The 24,251-nt window shown below is 41.7% G+C and overlaps 1 pseudogene; it reads left to right on the top strand.

The window, feature by feature from the left end:
- The first annotated feature begins 6,265 nt into the window (after positions 1-6,265).
- The window catches only part of LOC134480080 (platelet-activating factor acetylhydrolase IB subunit alpha2-like), a 53,013-nt pseudogene continuing 35,027 nt past the window's right edge, over positions 6,266-24,251 (top strand).

Genomic DNA, 24,251 nt, shown 5'->3' on the forward strand with positions numbered 1-24,251 from the left:
TTCCCCTTCCACTGGTGCTCTTACTAGGATATTCATTGCTACCTATGGGGTCAGAGTCCAGGGTCAGTCCATGTATAGTCTTTAGGTAGTGGCTTAGTCCCTGGAAGCTCTGGTTGCTTGGCATTGTTGTACTTTTGGGGTCTCGAGCCCCTTCACGCTCTTCCAGTTCTTTCTCTGATTCCTTCAACAGGGGACCTATTCTCAGTTCAGTGGTTTGCTGCTGGCATTCGCCTCTGTATTTGCTGTATTCTGGCTGTGTCTCTCAGGAGCGATCTACATCCGGCTCCTGTCGGTCTGCACTTCTTTGCTTCATCCATCTTGTCTAATTGGGTGGCTGTATATGTATGGGCCACATGTGGGGCAGGCTCTGAATGGGTGTTCCTTCAGTCTCTGTTTTAATCTTTGCCTCTCTCTTCCCTGCCAAGGGTATTCTTTTTCCTCATTTAAAGAAGGAGTGAAGCATTCACATTTTGATCATCTGTCTTGAGTTTCGTTTGTTCTAGGGATCTAGGGTAATTCAAGCATTTGGGCTAATAGCCACTTATCAATGAGTGCATACCATGTATGTCTTTCTGTGATTGGGTTAGCTCACTCAGGATGATATTTTCCAGTTCCAACCATTTGCCTACGAATTTCATAAACTCGTTGTTTTTGATAGCTGAGTAATATTCCATTGTGTAGATGTACCACATTTTCTGTATCCATTCCTCTGTTGAAGGGCATCTGGGTTCTTTCCAGCTTCTGGCTATTATAAATAAGGCTGCGATGAACATAGTGGAGCACGTGTCTCTTTTATATGTTGAGGCATCTTTTGGGTATATGCCCAAGAGAGGTATAGCTGGATCCTCAGGCAGTTCAATGTCCAATTTTCTGAGGAACCTCCAGACTGATTTCCAGAATGGTTTTACCAGTCTGCAATCCCACCAACAATGGAGGAGTGTTCCTCTTTCTCCACATCCTCGCCAGCATCTGCTGTCACCTGAGTTTTTGATCTTAGCCATTCTCACTGGTGTGAGGTGAAATCTCAGGGTTGTTTTGATTTGCATTTCCCTTATGACTAAAGATGTTGAACATTTCTTTAGGTGTTTCTCAGCCATTCGGCATTCCTCAGCTGTGAATTCTTTGTTTAGCTCTGAACCCCATTTTTAATAGGGTTATTTGTTTCCCTGCGGTCTAACTTCTTGAGTTCTTTGTATATTTTGGATATAAGGCCTCTATCTGTTGTAGGATTGGTAAAGATCTTTTCCCAATCTGTTGGTTGCCGTTTTGTCCTAACCACAGTGTCCTTTGCCTTACAGAAGCTTTGCAGTTTTATGAGATCCCATTTGTCAATTCTTGATCTTAGAGCATAAGCCATTGGTGTTTTGTTCAGGAAATTTTTTCCAGTGCCTATGTGTTCCAGATGCTTCCCTAGTTTTTCTTCTATTAGTTTGAGTGTGTCTGGTTTGATGTGGAGGTCCTTGATCCACTTGGACTTAAGCTTTGTACAGGGTGATAAGCATGGATCGATCTGCATTCTTCTACATGTTGCCCTCCAGTTGAACCAGCACCATTTGCTGAAAATGCTATCTTTTTTCCATTGGATGGTTTTGGCTCCTTTGTCAAAAATCAAGTGACCATAGGTGTGTGGGTTCATTTCTGGGTCTTCAATTCTATTCCATTGGTCTATCTGTCTGTCTCTGTACCAATACCATGCAGTTTTTATCACTATTGCTCTGTAATACTGCTTGAGTTCAGGGATAGTGATTCCCCCTGAAGTCCTTTTATTGTTGAGGATAGTTTTAGCTATCCTGGGTTTTTTGTTATTCCAGATGAATTTGCAAATTGTTCTGTCTAACTCTTTGAAGAATTGGATTGGTATTTTGATGGGGATTGCATTGAATCTGTAGATTGCTTTTGGTAAAATGGCCATTTTTACTATATTAATCCTGCCAATCCATGAGCATGGGAGATCTTTCCATCTTCTGAGGTCTTCTTCAATTTCTTTCCTCAGTGTCTTGAAGTTCTTATTGTACAGATCTTTTACTTGCTTGGTTAAAGTCACACCGAGGTACTTTATATTATTTGGGTCTATTATGAAGGGTGTCGTTTCCCTAATTTCTTTCTCGGCTTGTTTCTCTTTTGTATAGAGTAAGGCAACTGATTTATTTGAGTTAATTTTATACCCAGCCACTTTGCTGAAGTTGTTTATCAGCTTTAGTAGTTCTCTGGTGGAACTTTTGGGATCACTTAAATATACTATCATGTCATCTGCAAATAGTGATATTTTGACCTCTTCTTTTCCGATCTGTATCCCCTTGATCTCCTTTTGTTGTCTGATTGCTCTGGCTAGAACTTCAAGAACTATATTGAATAAGTAGGGAGAGAGTGGGCAGCCTTGTCTAGTCCCTGATTTTAGTGGGATTGCTTCAAGTTTCTCTCCATTTAGTTTAATGTTAGCAACTGGTTTGCTGTATATGGCTTTTACTATGTTTAGGTATGGGCCTAGAATTCCTATTCTTTCCAGGACTTTTATCATGAAGGGGTGTTGAATTTTGTCAAATGCTTTCTCAGCATCTAATGAAATGATCATGTGGTTCTGTTCTTTCAGTTTGTTTATATAATGGATCACGTTGATGGTTTTCCGTATATTAAACCATCCCTGCATGCCTGGGATGAAGCCTACTTGATCATGGTGGATGATTGTTTTGATGTGCTCTTGAATTCGGTTTGCCAGAATTTTATTGAGTATTTTTGTGTCGATATTCATAAGGGAAATTGGTCTGAAGTTCTCTTTCTTTGTTGTGTCTTTGTGTGATTTAGGTATAAGAGTAATTGTGGCTTCGTAGAAGGTATTCGGTAGTGCTCCATCTGTTTCAATTTTTTGGAATAGTTTGGATAATATTGGTATGAGGTCTTCTATGAAGGTTTGATAGAATTCTGCACTAAACCCGTCTGGACCTGGGCTCTTTTTGGTTGGGAGACCTTTAATGACTGCTTCTATTTCCTTAGGAGTTATGGGGTTGTTTAACTGGTTTATCTGTTCCTGATTTAACTTCGGTACCTGGTATCTGTCTAGGAAATTGTCCATTTCCTGAAGATTTTCAAATTTTGTTGAATATAGGTTTTTATAGTAAGATCTGATGATTTTTTGAATTTCCTCTGAATATGTAGTTATGTCTCCCTTTTCATTTCTGATTTTGTTAATTTGGACGCACTCTCTGTGTCCTCTCGTTAGTCTGGCTAAGGGTTTATCTATCTTGTTGATTTTCTCAAAGAACCAACTTTTGGTTCTGTTGATTCTTTCTATGGTCCTTTTTGTTTCTACTTGGTTGATTTCAGCTCTGAGTTTGATTATTTCCTGCCTTCTACTCCTCCTGGGTGTATTTGCTTCTTTTTGTTCTAGAGCTTTTAGGTGTGCTGTCAAGCTGCTGAAATATGCTCTTTCCTGTTTCTTTCTGCAGGCACTCAGCGCTATGAGTTTTCCTCTTAGCACAGCTTTCATTGTGTCCCATAAGTTTGGGTATGTTGTATCTTCATTTTCATTAAATTCTAAAAAGTTTTTAATTTCTTTCTTTATTTCTTCCTTGACCAGGTTATCATTGAGTAGAGCATTGTTCAATTTCCACGTATATGTGGGCATTCTTCCCTTATTGTTTTTGAAGACCAGTTTTAGGCCGTGGTGGTCCGATAGCACGCATGGGATTATTTCTATCTTTCTGTACCTGTTGAGGCCCGTTTTTTGACCAATTATATGGTCAATTTTGGAGAAAGTACCATGAGGAGCTGAGAAGAAGGTATATCCTTTTGCTTTAGGATAGAATGTTCTATAAATATCCGTTAAGTCCATTTGGCTCATGACTTCTCTTAGTCTGTCGACATCACTGTTTAATTTCTGTTTCCATGATCTGTCCATTGATGAGAGTGGTGTGTTGAAATCTCCCACTATTATTGTGTGAGGTGCAATGTGTGTTTTGAGCTTTAGTAAGTTTTCTTTTACGTATGTAGGTGCCCTTGTATTTGGGGCATAGATATTTAGGATTGAGAGTTCATCTTGGTGGATTTTTCCTTTGATGAATATGAAGTGTCCTTCCTTATCTTTTTTGATGACTTTTAGTTGGAAATTGATTTTATTTGATATTAGAATGGCTACTCCAGCTTGCTTCTTCTGACCATTTGCTTGGAAAGTTGTTTTCCAGCCTCACTCTGAGGTAGTGTCTGTCTTTGTCTCTGAGGTGTGTTTCCTGTAGGCAGCAGAATGCAGGGTCCTCGTTGCGTATCCAGTTTGTTAATCTATGTCTTTTTATTGGGGAGTTGAGGCCATTGATATTGAGAGATATTAAGGAATAGTGATTATTGCTTCCCGTTATATTCATATTTGGATGTGAGGTTATGTTTGTGTGCTTTCATTCTCTTTGTTTTCTTGCCAAGACGATTAGTTTCTTGCTTCTTCTAGGGTATAGCTTGCCTCCTTATGTTGGGCTTTACCATTTATTATCCTTTGTAGTGCTGGATTTGTAGAAAGATATTGTGTAAATTTGGTTTTGTCATGGAATATCTTGGTTTCTCCATCAATGTTAATTGAGAGTTTTGCTGGATACAGTAACCTGGGCTGGCATTTGTGTTCTCTTAGGGTCTGTATGACATCAATCCAGGATCTTCTGGCCTTCATAGTTTCTGGCGAGAAGTCTGGTGTGATTCTGATAGGTCTGCCTTTATATGTTACTTGACCTTTTTCCCTTACTGCTTTTAATATTCTTTCTTTATTTTGTGCGTTTGGTGTTTTGACAATTATGTGACGGGAGGTGTTTCTTTTCTGGTCCAATCTATTTGGAGTTCTGTAGCCTTCTTGTATGTCTATGGGTATCTCTTTTTTTAGGTTAGGGAAGTTTTCTTCTATGATTTTGTTGAAGATATTTACTGGTCCTTTGAGCTGGGAGTCTTCACTCTCTTCTATACCTATTATCCTTAGGTTTGATCTTCTCATTGAGTCCTGGATTTCCTGTATGTTTTGGACCAGTAGCTTTTTCCGCTTTACATTATCTTTGACAGTTGAGTCAATGATTTCTATGGAATCTTCTGCTCCTGAGATTCTCTCTTCCATCTCTTGTATTCTGTTGGTGAAGCTTGTATCTACAGCTCCTTGTCTCTTCTTTTGGTTTTCTATATCCAGGGTTGTTTCCATGTGTTCTTTCTTGATTGCTTCTATTTCCATTTTTAATTCCTTCAACTGTTTGATTGTGTTTTCCTGGAATTCTTTCAGGGATTTTTGTGTCTCCTCTCTATGGGCTTCTACTTGTTTATTTATGTTTTCCTGGAATTCTTTCAGGGATTTTTGTGTCTCCTCTCTATGGGCTTCTACTTGTTTATTTATGTTTTCCTGGAATTCTTTCAGGGATTTTTGTGTCTCCTCTCTATGGGCTTCTACTTGTTTATTTATGTTTTCCTGGAATTCTTTCAGGGATTTTTGCGATTCTTTCAGGCATTTTTGCGATTCCTCTCTGTAGGCTTCTACTTTTTCTCTAAGGGAGTTCTTCATGTCTTTCTTGAAGTCCTCCAGCATCATGATCAAATATGATTTTGAAACTAGATCTTGCTTTTCTGGTGTGTTTGGATATTCCATGTTTGTTTTGGTGGGAGAATTGGGCTCCGATGGTGCCATGTAGTCTTGGTTTCTGTTGCTTGGGTTCCTGCGCTTGCCTCTCGCCATCAGATTATCTCTAGTGTTACTTTGTTCTGCTATTTCTGACAGTGGCTAGACTGTCCTATAAGCCTGTGTGTCAGGACTGCTGTAGACCTGTTTTCCTCTCTTTCAGTCAGTTATGGGGACAGAGTGTTCTGCTTTCGGGCGTGTAGTTTTTCCTCTCTACAGGTCTTCAGCTGTTCCTGTGGGCCTGTGTCTTGAGTTCACCAGGCAGCTTTCTTGCAGCAGAAAAGTTGGTCTTACCTGTGGTCCTGAGGCTCAAGTTCGCTCGTGGGGTGCTGCCCACGGGCTCTCTGCAGCGGCAGCAACCAGGAAGACCTGTGCCGCCCCTTCCGGGAGCTTCAGTGCACCAGGGTTCCAGATGGTCTTTGGCTTTTTCCTCTGGCGTCCGAGATGTGTGTGCAGGGAGCAGTCTCTTCTGGTTTCCCAGGCTTGTCTGCCTCTCTGAAGGTTTAGCTCTCCCTCCCACGGGATTTGGGTGCAGAGAACTGTTTATCCGGTCTGTTTCTTTCAGGTTCCGGCGGTGTCTCAGGCAGGGGTCCTGCCGCTCCTGGGCCCTCCCCCACGGGAGCCCAGAGGCCTTATACAGTTTCCTCTTGGGCCAGGGATGTGGGCAGGGGTAAGCAGAGTTGGTGGTCTCTTCCGCTCTGCAGCCTCAGGAGTGCCCATCTGACCAGGCGGTTGGGTCTCTCTCTCACCGGGTCTGGGAGCAGAGAGCTCTTGACTTTTTAAAGCCTTTGCAAAGTGGGAGCAAAATTCTGGGAGTGAAATCGTCCCTGGAGACTCACTTTATGTCCCATTTTCCAGCTTTGCGTGGTACTGATTTTTTTCCATGTTTTTCCTCTTCCTTAGTTGCAAGGTACATGAAGAGCGATTGAAATCTGTACATAGCCAAATTAAAAGCAACTCTATCTTCCTATCCAGCATTCAAGGCAACCCCTAATCCCCAAAGGGTACCTAACACCAAACTCCTGCAAGCCAAACCTTTTCATTGTGTTTCTATGTTAATGATCATACAAACATCTGTAGTTATTAACAGCAAGAGAGACCAGGGTTCCCTGTGACTTTCTTACAGAAAATCACCTTTTCTTTTTCCTAAATTCAATGCAATCAAAACATGTGTACAGATGACTTACCTCAAGTGTTTTTTATACATCTCTCCCACCTCCAAGTCCTTTTGGGTTCAATCTCTGTTTACCTTTGCTTGGTCCTAATGCTGCTTGAACTCACAGGAGTGTAATTAATTCGGAAACTGTAGTTCCCAAATGTCTACATGAAGGTAAATTTGACAGCTGGGTAGCTGGGTCCAGGGAATGAGCTACATTTTTTCTTGAGTCATCTTTTTCTACATGCCCCACTCAAGGAGCCAGTTGGTTAAGGGAGGAGAAACTTAGCAGAGGGAAGCCCCCAAGGTTTGTGATGAGGACATAGCCAAGTAAAGATGACTCCTATCATCCTAGGGGAAAGACCACAAAGTGTCCTACCAGTTAAGAGTTGCAGCCAAGCCCTCTGGCTGAGTGACACATTTTTTTGGAGGGTCCTATCACTGTCAGCCCACTCTCAAACAGGACCACATTTTGTCTTATAAGCTGCCTATCCATTTCAGATTATCTCTTGCCTTTCTTCAAATACCAGAATCCCTGGGAGTTGGCAAGAGACATTCAACAACCCATGCCTGTCATTGCCCATGGTAAACGGTAAATTCACTTTCAAACCAAACCCATCGTTTTCTTTTCCTTAACATAAGCAAATAAGCCTAAATTGAATTTAAGAAATAAATGAAAAATGAAGCTTAAGGAAACGGCTCTCGACCTATGAGTCACAAAGCACATCAGATACCCTGCATATCAGATATTTACATTATGACCCATGGCAGTAGCAAAATTAAAGTTAAGAAGTAGCAACTCATTTTGATGTTAGGGAATTATCACAACACGAGGGACTGTATAAAAGCACGGGAGCATTAGGAAGGCTGAGAACTACTGAGCTAGCCTGTAATTCAGCTTCATTTAATGCCTCAAAGACATCTCGGATTAAATCTCCAACCCACCCACCAGCTCTTCTATGCTGCTTAACACTGGCTTAAGGGCATGATAATTAAAAAACAAAACCAAAAGCAAAACATTATTCTCTACGTGTCATAAAGTAGTTGGAGATGATGTTCAGACTAGCTCGGTTAGGAGCTATTCTAACAGTGAATTGCTGGTAAAGATTCATCCAGGCAATAAAACGAGTTTATAGGTTAAAATGAATTCTAGCCACAAGACAGTACATATATACATTTTTAACCAGCAGTGAAAGGTAGCCTGAAAATACTCGATTCCTTTAGTTGCCTTTTATTTTCTATTGTATAATTAGATCTTTATTATAAAGATCTCTCTCTCTCTCTCTCTCTCTCTCTCTCTCTCTCTCTCTCTCACACACACACACACACACACACACACACACACACACACACCAGCATCCAGAAAAACCAACCTATTGCTACCAGGTATCTGAGTGACTAGGGATTAGATAGATTCCCTGACAGGAAGGCGGGCCTTAACCAGTTTACAGAGATGTTGGACTTCCAAGATGGTTGGGTTCTCTCTCACCTTCCAGCCAGAGACCAAAGTCTAGTATCCTAAAATGGATGCTGTTCTTGTCAGTGGGGCCCCCGATGATGAACTTGCTGGCTCAACAAGTTCAAGGCCAGATGAGGATGAGTTACACAATTGTGGGACAGTCAGCTATCCTGTCTTTGTTCAGACTAACCGGCCATCACTTGGGAAAGGAAGAACCTGCCTCAAAGACCCTTAAAACCTGGAGCCTTTAAGAGGAGGCAGGGCTTCAGCTCCCCAATGTCTGCGTCAATCTGTGTGCCTTAGCGACTGTCTGTGTTTCCTCACACCTAATAAAAGCTCGTCTTTATGCACCTACCACTCACTCTGTTTGTACTGTCTGGGATTTGTGTTGTGTCATTTATCTGTGTCCCCCGTATCATGAACTCCCTCCCCCACTACTCCACCACCCCACTATCTTTTACACCTGAGATTTTTCCTGCTTTTAATTGTTAAAGTGGCAGACTCAGTGAACCTCATGAAGATTCCTAGACAATAACAGATAGAGTTTGGTTTATAAGTGTGAGGTCATGTGACTTCTACTAGACATCTCAGGTCTTCTGTGGTAATTCCCACTCCCACCTCTCCTCTTAGGAAACAGAGAGAGAGAGAGAGAGAGAGAGAGAGAGAGAGAGAGAGAGAGAGAGAGAGAATACCAGAGTCCCTAGGAGTTTTCAAGAGACATCCAACAGCCCATCCCTGTCAGTGCTCACAGTAAACTTGCCTTTCAGAGCAGAGTCATGAAACAAACCCAGTTTGAGGCTACCAAGACAGCAGCAGGGGACTGACAACCTGTGTTTGATCTTCAGAACCCACAGTAAAAGGAGAGAACAGAAGAAAGTTGTCTTCTGACTAGCATATTCTCGGGCGCTCTCTCTCTCTCTCTCTCTCTCTCTCTCTCTCTCTCTCTCTCTCTCTCTCACACACACACACACACCATCTTAAAGTGTTTTTAACACTCTTCTTTATCTGTTAATATAACTCTTTACATGACACAAACAATCTTGTGTAGCAAATGCTGATCAAAATGTTCTGAGTTTCAGTCACAGGTGTGAACTCAAGCCCCAGCTCACTAAAATAAGATCACATGAGTTAGCATCTGGAACCTAAGTGGACCTTTCAGCAATGACAAAGCAGAGGTAGCTCTCAGAAGCTAAGCTTCCAAGTGATAATGGGGGACATTGGTTTTTGGCACTGTCTTAATAATTGGTCCCGTTTTCTGAACAAAAAGAAGCTGCCAAAGCATGTTGGGCTGTGTGTGGAAGAAGACATTAAAATAAAAGTCAGCCGAAATCATGTTGATACAATGGAGGTCGACAAGCATTAGACTAAAGGATGGACTTTCTCAAGCAGAGGCAGATATTTGAATAACATGCATTCATTCTCTCTCTCTCTCTCTCTCTCTCTCTCTCTCTCTCACACACACACACACACACACACACCACAGAATAGGGTGTGTATTGTTGTGTTTATAAAAGATAGAGAGCTCAGAGATTATGTTCTATGGAGGTCTAGGGAAAGGGGGTGCCTCAGTGAATCCATGCTGATGCATCCCTTCCCCCTGAGGGACCAGCCACACACACAGGACAGTATAGTATAGAATAGGGTTTGTTGAGGGCATGGGGAGGGACGTTGAGAGGAGAAAGAGGAGGAGGAGGAGGAGGAAGAGAGAGAGAGAGAGAGAGAGAGAGAGAGAGAGAGAGAGAGAGAGAGAGGCCCTGAGCACCCGAGAGAAGTGGGGAGGATAACCAGGAGAGAAGGGACAAAGGGGGAAGAGGATAAGAGCAAGAGGGCGAGGAGGAGGCAAGCAGCCCTGTTTGTAGTGTCAGGCACACCTGGCTGTTGCCTGGTAACTGTGGGGGTGGAGCTTAGACAGAATGCTAACATGTATAAACTTTTCTTATAAACTATTTTTTAAAAAGACATTCTGTAGGGTCTTTCTTAGGTTAAAAAAAAAGCTTTCTTTTTTAAGGAGCTCTGAACTTGTTGTAGGCTTAAAGGTCTTTCTGGGTCTCAGGCAGCTTGTGCCTATCCTATAGACGAGTTGATGTCGTTCCTATAAAATTTGGGGCAACTGCAGAAGATTCAAGAGAGACCAGGATAAGAATTGCATTGGGCATTCTCCACGATACTGCTTTTTAAACTATTTATTTTGCAAAATGAAGAAAACTGTTTATCACAAGGGAATACCAATATAAACTTCTTTTCTAACAGAGTTCTGGTTTGGGAATAGTTCTGGCCAAACACAACAAAGACTTGTTTCCTAGCTCCACTGCAAATACAGGTTGCTAAGTGACAAGGCTGTGGTAATGAAACATATGCAAAAAGCCACAGGCCTTAGTGCAAACACCACCTGCCATTAGGGAGTCTTTACCCTTTGTTCTGTGACTCCCTCCATCCTGGACTTTGCCAACAGTGGCTGTAAGTAGAGTCACCTGAGAGTAGAGTGTTTCTGAGTCTCTGCCCTGCCTGTTTATGGAAACTAAACACCCATTTGATCAAAGTTGCTGCATATGGAGAGTGTTTGTGAATTGTATCTGAAAACAATCGCTAGATGACACTATACTGTATAGGAAAACCTGAAAGCGATATTCTACTGAGTTAAGGGCATGTACGTTTGCCTGAAAGAGTATATTCCATATTTTGTTTGAAGAAAGCATATTCGATTTCTCCTTAGATTAGTCTTTAAAAAAAATCAGAAACTTTTAATTTTCCTGAATTTCTGAGAGCCTGGTTTTAATCCATTGAACAGGACTCTTTCAAAATCAGAGTAGACCAGTGAGTGTGTGTGTGTGTGTGTGTGTGTGTGTGTGTGTGTGCGCGCGCGTGTGTAATGATAAACAGTGTTTTCTAGATGCCCATTGTTCTTTTCAAACAGTGAAAGGGTTGGAGAGTTGTTCAATGGCATCTTTGTTCTACCTATAGATCCTGGGGTTGCTAGTGCAACTAGACTTTCATGTGTGATTTGCATTTGGATTATCAGACACGCTTACATGAGAATTAGAGAGCAGAAGTTGTAGGCAGCTGCCCTTGCCCCATCTACACGTGGAGTGCTTCCTGCTTTCCTGCGTCACTAGTGCTCCTGAACACTGCTAGCCTCGAATCTCTCCCAGCATCCACTCCCAGCATAGCAGGCCTGTTACACACCAGAGATAGCGTTTTCCTCATTGAGAAAGGGTTTTGGTTTGTAGAGTTAGGACTGCAGAAGAGGTGCGGCTTTCTACGATGTCCAGATCAGAGGTGTGACTTTGGGGGACTTTCCGGGTACCTAGAATCTGTTTCTTTAGTTTTAATACCTTCTAACCTAGAGTCTGTTTCTTCCAGCCAGTCTGCAAACCACTAAACATCAAGTCTGTCTCTCCTTCCTTTGGTAGAGTGGGTCATTGCAGAGGAATCACAGGTTATATAGCCTCTTATGGATTAGGTATAGCTTTATGAGTTGCACTCTTTCCTACTGAAGCCCTGACCATGGAAGAAGATGTAGAGAGATGTCCTATCTTTGTGTGCCCTTAAGTGTCTGTGGTGAACAAAGCCTTTAAGGACACTGCTTGAGTTAGGATTTCTATTGCTTTTTTAAACACCATGACCAAAAACAACTTGGGGAGGAACAAGTTTATCTCATTTTACAGCTTGTAGCCCGTCATCCAGGAAAGTCAAGGTAGGAGGGTCTCCAGGGACAAACCGATGCAGAAGCCATGGAAGAATTCCACTTACTGGCTTGCTCTTTAAGGCTTCCTTAGCTTGTTTTCTAATACCTCAGGAATACCTGCTGAAGAATGCTGAAGGACCCTAGGGGTTTTTGATAGCCTTAAACCCACTGCCTCAGGTCAAGATTAGGCCAAGAACTAGCTTCCTGCCTCCGGTCAAGGCTAGGCCAAGTTCCATTCTCCATCTACAGTTCTCAGGAGGAACAGGGATATTCTTGAAAAACCACAGAATGTACTGATAGTCACCTGACCCTCTGGTCCCAGAGAGAGTTATAATGCATGTCAAATGCTTGCTAGCCAATAGATTCAAAGGTCAATATGCTTAGCTAGTAAGTTTAAACTGTAACCTGTACCCCTAAAAATATTAAAACTGCTTGTTATAAACATTTGGGCTCACCTTCTAGTCACTTCTCACAGGGGCTGATTGAGGCTTGACCCTGATGCGCTGGAAAAATAAAACTCTTGCATTTGCATTGAACTCTGTTTTGGTGTCTCACTTGGGGCATCTCCTAGTAGTTAAGACTTACTTGAGCCTTACAGTACCACTACCCACAATGAGTTAGGTCCTCACACCTCTATTACAAATTAAGAAAATTTAGCATAGGCTTGGCCACAGGCCAATTTGGGGGCATTTTCTCAATTGAGGTTTACTCTTCCCAATTAACTCTAGCTTGTGTCAAGTTGACATAAAACTAGACAGCACAACATTGCAACAGGCACAGCAAAGAAAAGAAATTTGTTATTTAAGCTGCTGGGATTTTAGAAAAATTGTTACTACTGAATCATACCTTATTCTGAAATGACATAGAACTTAGAACCCAAGAACAGGGTGTGTCTTTAGTAGTAAAATTTAAAGTATGTTACTTTGGTTTAATGGCTCATCAGAGGGAATTGGGAATCTATTACTGATAACCATAGGGATCCACATTTCCTAATGTTGAAACATTTGTCTGCAACAAATTGAAAAGTTAAAATGGCACAACTGACTTTAGGGTAAAGGTTGAAATAAGGTTATTAATCATGGGCCTGACATATGGCTCAGTGGTTAAGAGCACTGACTGCTCTTCCAAAAGTCCTGAGATCAATACCCAGCAACCACATGGTGGCTCACAACCATCTGTAATGGGATGTGATGCTCTTTTCTGAAGAGAGTAACAGTGTACACATACATACATACATACATACATACATACATACATATATACATATATACAACACACATATATATGATGAATTGTTTAATTGCTACAAGTTGCACTTGATAAGCTATTGTAAGAAAAAAGATATATATGTTCAGAGAAAAATGAGTTTGTAAGGATAAATGAAAGAGAGTAGAGTCTGCAAAAAGGGCATCATCGGGTTAGAAAAGGCAACTGTCTCTCCCCTCAAAGTGATCAAAGATGAAACTACTGCTTGAGTAACAGAAGCAAAGATCAGATCAGTGACTGCAGATTGGGCTGTGGTACTCTGTCATGCCATTCAGTTGCACCAGATGACTCAAGACTTAAAATGGTTCAGGGAAGTTCCATTGCTAGTAAAAAGAAGAGAACTGGGGGTGGAGGAACATAATTGATTAAGACAGGCACTCAGGCTAGAGAATGCAAAGATACACCTAGAAAGTAGATAGAGTCAAGGAAGCATAAGTTTGTAGGACAGTTTCATTGTTAGAGGGCTCTATTCTAGACTAAGGGTGACCACAGTTCTGAGACTTTCTTACTGAGCCTCCCAACACATACAGGCAGGAGGAAACCTGGAAAGGTGCCTAACCTTTAAGGGAGGCATGTTCTCAATTCTCAATAACCACCTTAGGCAAGAACAAAGTAAAACCTTGCTGAGGAGAGCATTCCAGAATTCTGGAGGTCTTTGGACAATGAACCTCTCTGAGGAGCCCAGGTAGACTATTCAGGAGGCATTCCTCACCTCCAGAGTAGACACTCTGAAACTCCTTGCCAGTCAGATACTAAACTATGGATCAATGGAGGAAGATATGCATAGGCCTTTTTAGACGTTATCAGCACAGTCTCCTGTGTCTGAGAACTGTGAGTTGTCATTCCAAGTAAGAGGGGTAAGTGACAATACTTTATGTACTAAAAGGAAAAAGAACCCGGAAGAGATGGCTGATAATCATGATGAGTATTTACCAAATATACCTGCTTTATGTTTTCATGAAAGAAATCTCCAGCGTTTCCACCTTGCAAAATGTAAGGTCAAAGCACCAAACCACTCCTGTCCCCGCCCCCACTTCCCAGTCCTTGCAACGAGGATTCTGTCTACTTGATAACTACTTTTTGTCTCTACAAATTGCACTTCTCTAGGTCACCTGTGTAAATGGAGACATATAGTATTCATTTGTCTTTCTTCCCTTGTCTTATTTTACTTAGCACAATATTCCCAAGTCTGTGTGTTATCGTGCGTCTTAGGATTTACTTCCTATTTAAGGTCGAGTAGTATTCTGTTGTGTAAATGTGTCACACAGTAATCATCCACCCATCCAGAAATAAAGTTTTGGGGTGTTTCTAGCTCTTCACTATTATGGACCACACTGCTTTGGTGACATGATCCATGAGGTCTAGCATGCAATTCCTGTATATTTTAGTTACTTGGTTGCTGTCATGAAAACATCATGACCAAAAGCAACTTATGCAAGAAGGAATTTATTTTGCCTTATGGTTCCAGAAGATGAAGTCCATTACTGCAGGAAGCATGGCAGGAAGTGGGCACCGTGGCAGCAGGAGCAGGAAGCTGAGAGCTCGTGCCTTTGACCGCAAGCACAAACCAAGGATGGAGAGGAAGTGAGCAGAGGACAAGCTCCCTTTAGCAAGGTCACATGTCTCCAAAACCTCTCCAAACAGTGTGGCCAACTGGGGACCAAGGATTCAAATCCCTGAGCTTACCCGAGGACATTTCTCATTCAAAGCCTGCTGCCATGAGCCAGGAAGTACCTACTAAGGTGAGCATTTGCCAGGCTAAGTTCCTGTATGATTAAAATGGCAGGGATCCATGCTTACCCAAGATGTATATGTAGGGTGAATGAAAAATAAGACTTTTTACAAAATCATTACGATTTGGGGGATTTGTTATATTTTCAGTGAAAATCAATAATCTTTTTCATTTTTTAAAAATAAATTTTGGTTTTCCTAATGTTTGTAGAAAAGAATTTTTGGTATGCCAGAGCCTCCCTTGCTGGAAATATAAATGTAAGCCTGATTACACATTCCTTGCAGACCTATCCTGCCCAAGCCAAACCTTTCTTGAGGCCATGCATGTGGCCACACCCATAGCCATGGCTTCTCCTTCTTTAAATGGTGTAAGCTGGGGAGATCCCAAGTCTCTTCTTCTTCCTTCTCCATTCATCTTGCTGTCTATATTTTCCTTTGTCAGCTTCATTGCAGCCTGTGTATTCAGGAAGACTGAGTTTGGCTGAAAGCATCAAAACCCTTAAATAATTGTGACCAAGAAAAGGGGAGCTGGATTTCTTCCTAGCATTAAACAGTGACACACTGGTTCTACCACTAATGGGGTGTGGTCTGCTTTCTCATTGTCCCATCATGTTCATCATCATCACCTTCTGTATTGGAGGCTGAATGCTAGATCTGTCCTCCTCTTTGAGGCAGCAGAAAGGGTAAAAGAGAAAGAAATGCCTTCTTTCTTTATGGCAACTCCCAGAAACTGCACTTATAATTTCTACTTCCATCAAAAGTAAATAATGGAGTTCCTACTTTTGAAGAAGAGGAAACTGATGTTGCAATACAAGTAGCTGTGGTTGGCAGAACAATGATCTCCCAATGTCCTAGGTTGCAGGGCTGTGGAAAACAAGGGCTATACAGGTGTGATTAAGGTAATGGTGTAAGATTGGGGATTATTCTGGATTATGCAAGTGAGTCCAATCTAATATTCTTAGATTCAATCTAATTTCTTAGAATGCAATCTAAATTCTTAGAGGCTAGGGATGTAAGTCAATGACTTACCTAGCATGCCCAAGGCACTCAGCCTTCCTAGTGTTGTGACCCTTTAGCACAGTCCCTCTTGTGGTGACCCTAATCATAAAGTTTCATTGTTACTTCATAACTGTAATTTTGGTATGGTTAGGAATCATAATATAAGCATCTGATATGAAGGATATGTGATCCCAAAGGGGATGAAACCCACAGGTTGGACAATCGCTGCTATGGTTTCTATCCTTGGGGTGGGGAAAAAAGGGAGAAAGAGGGAGAGAGGGAGAGAGGGGAAGATGGAGAGAGGGAGAGAGGGAGAGAGAGGGAGAGAGAGAGAGAGGGACCTGGTTTTGTCAGAAAGGAGCTAATAACTTCCTGGGGCAGGTCCTGAAAGATTACATGTTAGAACTCAACCCACTGGCATAGAAATGAGACCATGAACTTAGGAACATGGGTAACATTTAGAGACCAAAGAGGGAAGGAAACAGTTTTCTCTTGAATTTCCAGAAAGGACATTAGTCTAACCAATAGCCCAAGAGGAACTACACTGAACTTCTGACCAACAGATTTCAAAGACAACTAATGTTTGTGGTTGTAAGTCATCAACCCTGAGGTAATTTATTATCATAGTAATAGGAAGTTAATAAAGTAGCCATTTCAGCCAATCTGCCATGACAGTTTTGGCCATATATATTTTTGTATCCTCTTCTATTCCTATGTTACATAATCATATCCTAAGCAAAGGTGGAACTCTTCCAATCCTATTTCATCTGTTCTAGCCTAAAGAATGATGACAAATACATTTTTCTGAAATCATGCAATTGGCTACACTGCAAATTTCTGGCTGAAACCCGTAATATTCTTTAGGACTTTATGTAGCCCTTAGTGTGGGCAGCATACTTTCCATGGATGTAGGATACTGGCTGCTTTCATACCCTGTGTTTGTGGAATCCCCTCCTGTCTGTGAGCTTGTGTGCGAGGGTATTATCTACAGCCAATAGCACAAAGAATGCTGGAAAACAAGATGCCGGTGCAATGCTTTCTATGGCCCTCTCAGCCACCAAGCAACCCTGTTTTGTCTGAGACCAAAGAACTGTATCATGCTAAATATGACTCAAAATGGTGTCCCAAGGGGTTGCAAGTTTCCAGGATGTGATATGAAATAACAAAGAGAAATTATATAGAACAGCCTTGTCATCTCCTTCAAATGATAGCATTCTGAGGCGACAGCGTGGTAGCTCTCAGTCAAATGGACTTTATTAAATTGACACTTAAGATAAATAGAAAACGATTTAAAGGAAAGCACAGCGTCTAGTTGTATAACTGATTATTATAGTTTACTATGCTGCTTGGCATAGTATGGCTGCCACTGACCTTGTAGTTATTTGAATTATCAAACACTTTAAAATATAATGAGTCAACTTTGCCTTTATGCAGCAAATTCAGTAGCTGCCTCTTATGTGCCAATTTTCCATAGGCGATGGAGAAATATTGATGGGAAAAATAATACTAAGTTACAGCTCTCTGTGGTACAACTGGATGCTACAATCTCAAGAACTTTGGAAGGCCGAAACAGGCACAATGTGGATTCAAAACCAGCTCGGGCTGCCTCACAAGACCCTCTCTCAGAAAATTGAAAAGGAAACTGTCTTACTGTAACTTTAATTTTTTTCAAAACTTATTTTTCATGATGGTTCTTAAATGCTCTAATCTCCTTTTTAGCTTACCACCCACCAGAGGGAGTGCGAAAGAAAAAATATGGGGGGAAGTGGACCTGTTTAGGAAGGTTCTTCAGAGCAAGTCCCGTCAATGTGGTCTGGAAATTGGCGGTTCAGTTCACTGCTCAGCAGCAGCAACTCGATCCACTCACAAACACTTCACACATACACCAGCAGTCCAGTTTGGCAGAGTCAGGCTAGCAACAGCAGTGACATGACCTAGCAGAGACACCAGGTCCAGCCTCAGCACAAGTCAGCAGGAGGGCCAAGAGTAACTCCAGGAGAAGTTCTTGGCTGTGCCTCTCCCAGGGAAGTGAAGATCAGTGAAGTCTCCAGATGCACAAGTGTTGCACAGCTAGTTGTACCAGCAAGCCAAGTTCTGTCTTCATCACTGTCCATTGAGTCCTGTTTATACCCCTCAAACACCATGTGTCCTCCACGTGTCTCTCAGCATGTGTGTGTGTTTCAGCTCAGATCACTCTGCCAATCAGCCCAAGTCTGTGGAAGCAGCAAGAAACTGCAGCACACCACCAGATGTTTTTGGTGCATTTCTCTCTATGGAGTCCCGAGAAATGCAGCCCAACAATGCAGTGCAAAGCATGCCAATGCATTCATGTTGTTAGGAAAGAATCGGTCACCATGTGTCCTTTCACATGTTTGCTTTAGCAGAAATCCTTCCACCTGTGTCCACTTCAGCAAAATATGCCTTCACTTGTTTGCCCCAGTAAAAGACCATCGACCAACTTTCCAAAGAAGCCTTAAGTCTCCACTTCATCTTACTTAGGGTTTTACTGCTTTGAACAGACACCATGACCAAGGCAACTCTTATAAGGACATTTAGTTGGGGCTGCTTACAGGTTCAAAGTTTCAGTCCGTTATCATCAAGGTAGGAGCTTGGTAGTGTCCAGGCAGGCATGGTGCAGGAGGAACTGAGCGTCTACATCTTCATCTGAAGGCTGCTAGGAGAAGACTGGCTTCCAGGCAACTAGGACTGGAGTATTAGAGCCCACATCCACAGAGAAACACTTCCTCCAATAAAACCACAGCCACTTCAACAGGGCCACACCCACTTCAAAAGGGCCACATCTTCTAATAGTGCCACTCCCTGGGTCAAGCGTATTCAAACCACCACAGAAGTGAATGGATGAATAATTAAAGAGCACAAATAAGTATTAGATTCCAGTGGTGATGAGCGCTGCTGAGGGAGTATAACCACCTTAGCTTGTTAAAGGCAAATTTAATTAAACAAGAGTCTAAAGCAACCACTTTAAAGTAAGCAAGGAAAGCCAAAAACTGATTAGGCAGAATGGCAGCTACACTGTCCCCATGGCTCAGTACAGTTCTACATAGAGAAGACTCAGGCATCTGGACTGTAGAGAGTACTGGAAGATGTTTCAGAGTTCAGATAAGAACAAGGTTGAGTATGGGCATAATTCAATGGTACTGTAACATTTTTATTTTAAGTACTGAAAGGAGCAAGTGGTTGGACTTATTCTGAGAAATTCTGGACAGCATTATGTGCTGGTCAGAGGGGCAAGAAAGAGCAGAGTTATGAGAGATCATTTCAGAAAGGCATGATTAAGATGATAAACCATCAATTCTCAGTGGTGATGATGTCACCCCCCAACAGGGAAAAACAACAACAACAACAACAACAGCAAAACAACAAGCTTAGCTATTATGGTATTTTGTAGTCACTTAATGCTCCCTCCATGTCAAATGAAGGTCATCTTGTTGAGCAGACATGCGAGAGGATGTTGTGCTGAGAACAGACATATGGTGTTTTTCTGGAAGCTGTCTTTGTGAGAGGGCATGTTATATTTTGCTGAAACAGACCATTGAGAGGGCATATAATGTTTAGAGGGAATATGAATATAATCCCACAGACAAGAGGGAAGCTCTTGCACTGGGTCTCCTTGCAACATTTTCCTGGTCTTTGCTAATGATTCTCTTTCATTGATATGCTTTGTAATGCTTTGCTGGTCTCCACTGATCATTGATGGTCATGACTTCATTGAGAGAAATGCCAGGGATCTTCTTGTGGTATTCTGGTTACTTGCTGCTTCCTTGGACTGGTGCCAATTCAGTGAGGGCCTTGCAGTTTCTTCTGGATCAACCACTGCTACTGGTTTTGGGTTTTGTGTTTGGCAATTGGACTGGCCAGCCACTACTGATTTATGTTTGATGTTTTGGACTGGACTGCTGATAACCTGATAACATAGATTGGAATTATTCCAAAGAAAGCAGGTCCACACCCCCCTTTTCCTATTAACCTTTCTTGTCCCCTACCTTTGGTTGGTAATCTAGGAGAGAGGTTGAAACACTTAAGAATCCTTATTAAAGTAGGTTTTGAAAAATCTAAACCTACAGAACTCAGGGACTCATGCTTGCTAGACAAGTACTCCAGCTCTGACCTAACCTTTCAATGCAGCCATGCTGCACTGGCCTTGGCTACTATGGGGCTTTTGATCCTCATACTTATGTATGATTCATGTCTTAGGGTTTCTGTTGCTGCGATACAGTACCATGACTAAAGCAACTTGGGGAAGGAAGGACTTACTTCTTACAACTCATAGGTTATCATGTACGTCAGGGAAGGAATGTAAACAGTGCTGTAATCTGGAGTCAAGAACTGAAGAAGAGGCTAAAAGGAGTGCTGCTTACTGGCTCCCTCCTCCTGACTTACCATCCAGGACCACCTGCACAGAAGAGGCATGCCTTCAGTGATCTGAGCCCACCCACAGCAATCATTAATCAAGAAAACGCCTCCCGGTTTGGTCACAGGCCAATCTGGTGGGGGCATTTTCTTTATTGAAGATCCCTCTTCACAAATCACTCTAGTGTGTGTCAAGCTGAGAAAACACTAGCTAGCACAGTCTCCGTGCTTTTACAGTTACAGCGGGCTTTGAGAACTAAAATGATACGTTTTACATGTAATATTTGATTTGTTAAAGTTGACTTATTGCCTTGGCAAATATTTAAAATGTCAAAAATATCTGGATAGGTTTCCAGCTGCTGAATATGTTAAAGGATTTCTCATATCAAGCAAAAATTAAAAGTTAGGTTCACCAAAAGTAATCCTAATAATTTTCAAGAAGTGAATTTTTTTCAATACTTTTACTTTTGTTGGAAAATACAATTTGAATGACTCAAAATTACTATGAATGACTTTTAAAAATAATACGTTGGTATAAATTGCTCACATATTTAACTTGATACATTACAATTTTATAAGCATATAAATTGTATCGAAAGTTAGTACATAAGTTTCTGTTTTTATTTTAGGGTTTGATATCTTGAGATAGTGTTGAATGTAGCTCAGGTTGGCTTCAACTCTCTATATAACTGAAGATGACCTTAATTTTCTGGATCATCCTGTCTCTACCTCACTAGTGCTGGGATTGCAGATGTGTGCACCACACTCATGCAAACAATTAATAGATTTAAAGTTAAGTTAAATGATAATAGTTACTTACAGTGAGTTTGACCTAACGCTGCTTGTATCCTAATGTTAATTTGGGTCCCCCAAACTGCTTACATAAGTGTTTGCACAGATTCTGGGAACCTGTCCCCAGTTGGTTCTGATTGGTAAATCAGATGCTGTCAGCCAATGAACGGGTAGGTCAGAGGCAGGACCTCGGGATTTTCCCAGGAGAGGAGATCTGCACGCCAGGAAGGAGAAGAGAGACACTGTATGTGAGAATAGTAGAGGACAGGGAGGCAGAGTCAGCATAGGAAGGAGCCAGGAGAGTGCGACCCAGTCGGGCAGCCCTCTGGCTCCAGAGCAGTCAGGTGAAATGTAGAATTTAATAAGTTATTACTCGGGATTATCTGCGGGAGGTAGATTAACTCCAGGGGGGTTAGGAAATGGACCAGCTATTGCGCTGCTGTTTAAACCATATCAAAATATAAAGATCATGTATGTGTCTTTCATTCGGAAACATAAACCTCTGAAGCCAGTAGAAAACCCACTGCTGGGATTTATTAATTAGAAATATTGCTACAGTTATATTATTATTATTATTATTATTATTAATATTATATTGTTGTTGTTGTTGTTGTTGTTGTTGTTATGCCAAGGATTGAACACTGAGCCTTTTGTGTGCTGGATATATGCCATTGAGTTACTCCTCCAACAATAGCTTTTTTTTTTTTATTCATTCAAACACACATTTATTCATATGTAAATGGAGGTGGGGATAAAGAAGTTGAAGATTTCCTTGAGTGTTGGGAGCGATGCCCTTGAAGCCCTCCATTATTGATGTTATATTTTTAATTTATTTAATACTTAATAATAATTCTTTGGTTTCTGGGCAAACATCCCCCTCCCCCCTCCCCTTCCTTATGGGTGTTCCCCTACCAACCCTCCCCCCATTGCCGCCCTCCCCCCAACAGTCTAGTTCACTAGGGGTTCAGTCTTAGCAGGACCCAGGGCTTCCCCTTCCACTGGTGCTCTTACTAGGATATTCATTGCTACCTATGAGGTCAGAGTCCAGGGTCAGTCCATGTATAGTCTTTAGGTAGTGGCTTAGTCCCTGGAAGCTCTGGTTGCTTGGCATTGTTGTACATATGGGGTCTCGAGCCCCTTCAAGCTCTTCCAGTTCTTTCTCTGATTCCTTCAACGGGGGTCCTATTCTCAGTTCAGTGGTTTGCTGCTGGCATTCGCCTCTGTATTTGCTGTATTCTGGCTGTGTCTCTCAGGAGCGATCTACATCCGGCTCCTGTCGGTCTGCACTTCTTTGCTTCATCCATCTTGTCTAATTGGGTGGCTGTATATATGTGTATGGGCCACATGTGGGGCAGGCTCTGAATGGGTGTTCCTTCAGTCTCTGTTTTAATCTTTGCCTCTCTCTTCCCTGCCAAGGGTATACTTGTTCCCCTTTTAGAGAAGGAGTGAAGCATTCACATTTTGATCATCCGTCTTGAGTTTCATTTGTTCTAGGCATCTAGGGTAATTCAAGCATTTGGGCTAAAAGCCACTTATCAGTGAGTGCATACCATGTATGTCTTTCTGTGATTGGGTTAGCTCACTCAGGATGATATTTTCCAGTTCCAACCATTTGCCTACGAATTTCATAAAGTTTTTGATAGCTGAGTAATATTCCATTGTGTAGATGTACCACATTTTCTGTATCCATTCCTCTGTTGAAGGGCATCTGGGTTCTTTCCAGCTTCTGGCTATTATAAATAAGGCTGCGATGAACATAGTGGAGCACGTGTCTTTTTTATATGTTGGGGCATCTTTTGGGTATATGCCCAAGAGAGGTATAGCTGGATCCTCAGGCAGTTCAATGTCCAATTTTCTGAGGAACCTCCAGACTGATTTCCAGAATGGTTTTACCAGTCTGCAATCCCACCAACAATGGAGGAGTGTTCCTCTTTCTCCACATCCTCGCCAGCATCTGCTGTCACCTGAGTTTTTGATCTTAGCCATTCTTACTGGTGTGAGGTGAAATCTCAGGGTTGTTTTGATTTGCATTTCCCTTATGACTAAAGATGTTGAACATTTCTTTAGGTGTTTCTCAGCCATTCGGCATTCCTCAGCTGTGAATTCTTTGTTTAGCTCTGAACCTCATTTTTAATAGGGTTATTTGTCTGCCTGCGGTCTAACTTCTTGAGTTCTTTGTATATTTTGGATATAAGGCCTCTATCTGTTGCAGGATTGGTAAAATTCTTTTCCCAATCTGTTGGTTGCCGATTTGTCCTAACCACAGTGTCCTTTGCCTTACAGAAGCTTTGCAGTTTTATGAGATCCCATTTGTCTATTCTTGATCTTAGAGCATAAGCCATTGGTGTTTTGTTCAGGAAATTTTTTCCAGTGCCCATGTGTTCCAGATGCTTCCCTAGTTTTTCTTCTATTAGTTTGAGTGTATAAGGTTTGATGTGGAGGTCCTTGATCCACTTGGACTTAAGCTTTGTACAGGGTGATAAGCATGGATCGATCTGCATTCTTCTGCATGTTGACTTCCAGTTGAACCAGCACCATTTGCTGAAAATGCTATCTTTTTTCCATTTGATGGTTTTGGCTCCTTTGTCAAAAATCAAGTGACCATAGGTGTGTGGGTTCATTTCTGGGTCTTCAATTCTATTCCATTGGTCTATCTGTCTGTCTCTGTACCAATACCATGCAGTTTTTATCACTATTGCTCTGTAATACTGCTTGAGTTCAGGGATAGTGATTCCCCCTGAAGTCCTTTTATTGTTGAGGATAGTTTTAGCTATCCTGGGTTTTTTGTTATTCCAGATGAATTTGCAAATTGTTCTGTCTAACTCTTTGAAGAATTGGATTGGTATTTTGATGGGGATTGCATTGAATCTGTAGATCGCTTTTGGTAAAATGGCCATTTTTACTATATTAATCCTGCCAATCCATGAGCATGGGAGATCTTTCCATCTTCTGAGGTCTTCTTCAATTTCTTTCTTCAGTGTCTTGAAGTTCTTATTGTACAAATCTTTTACTTGCTTGGTTAAAGTCACACCGAGGTACTTTATATTATTTGGGTCTATTATGAAGGGTGTCGTTTCCCTAATTTCTTTCTCGGCTTGTTTCTCTTTTGTGTAGAGGAAGGCTACTGATTTATTTGAGTTAATTTTATACCCAGCCACTT

This window comes from Rattus norvegicus, chromosome 8 (assembly GCF_036323735.1).
Source record: "Rattus norvegicus strain BN/NHsdMcwi chromosome 8, GRCr8, whole genome shotgun sequence".
NCBI lineage: Eukaryota > Metazoa > Chordata > Mammalia > Rodentia > Muridae > Rattus > Rattus norvegicus.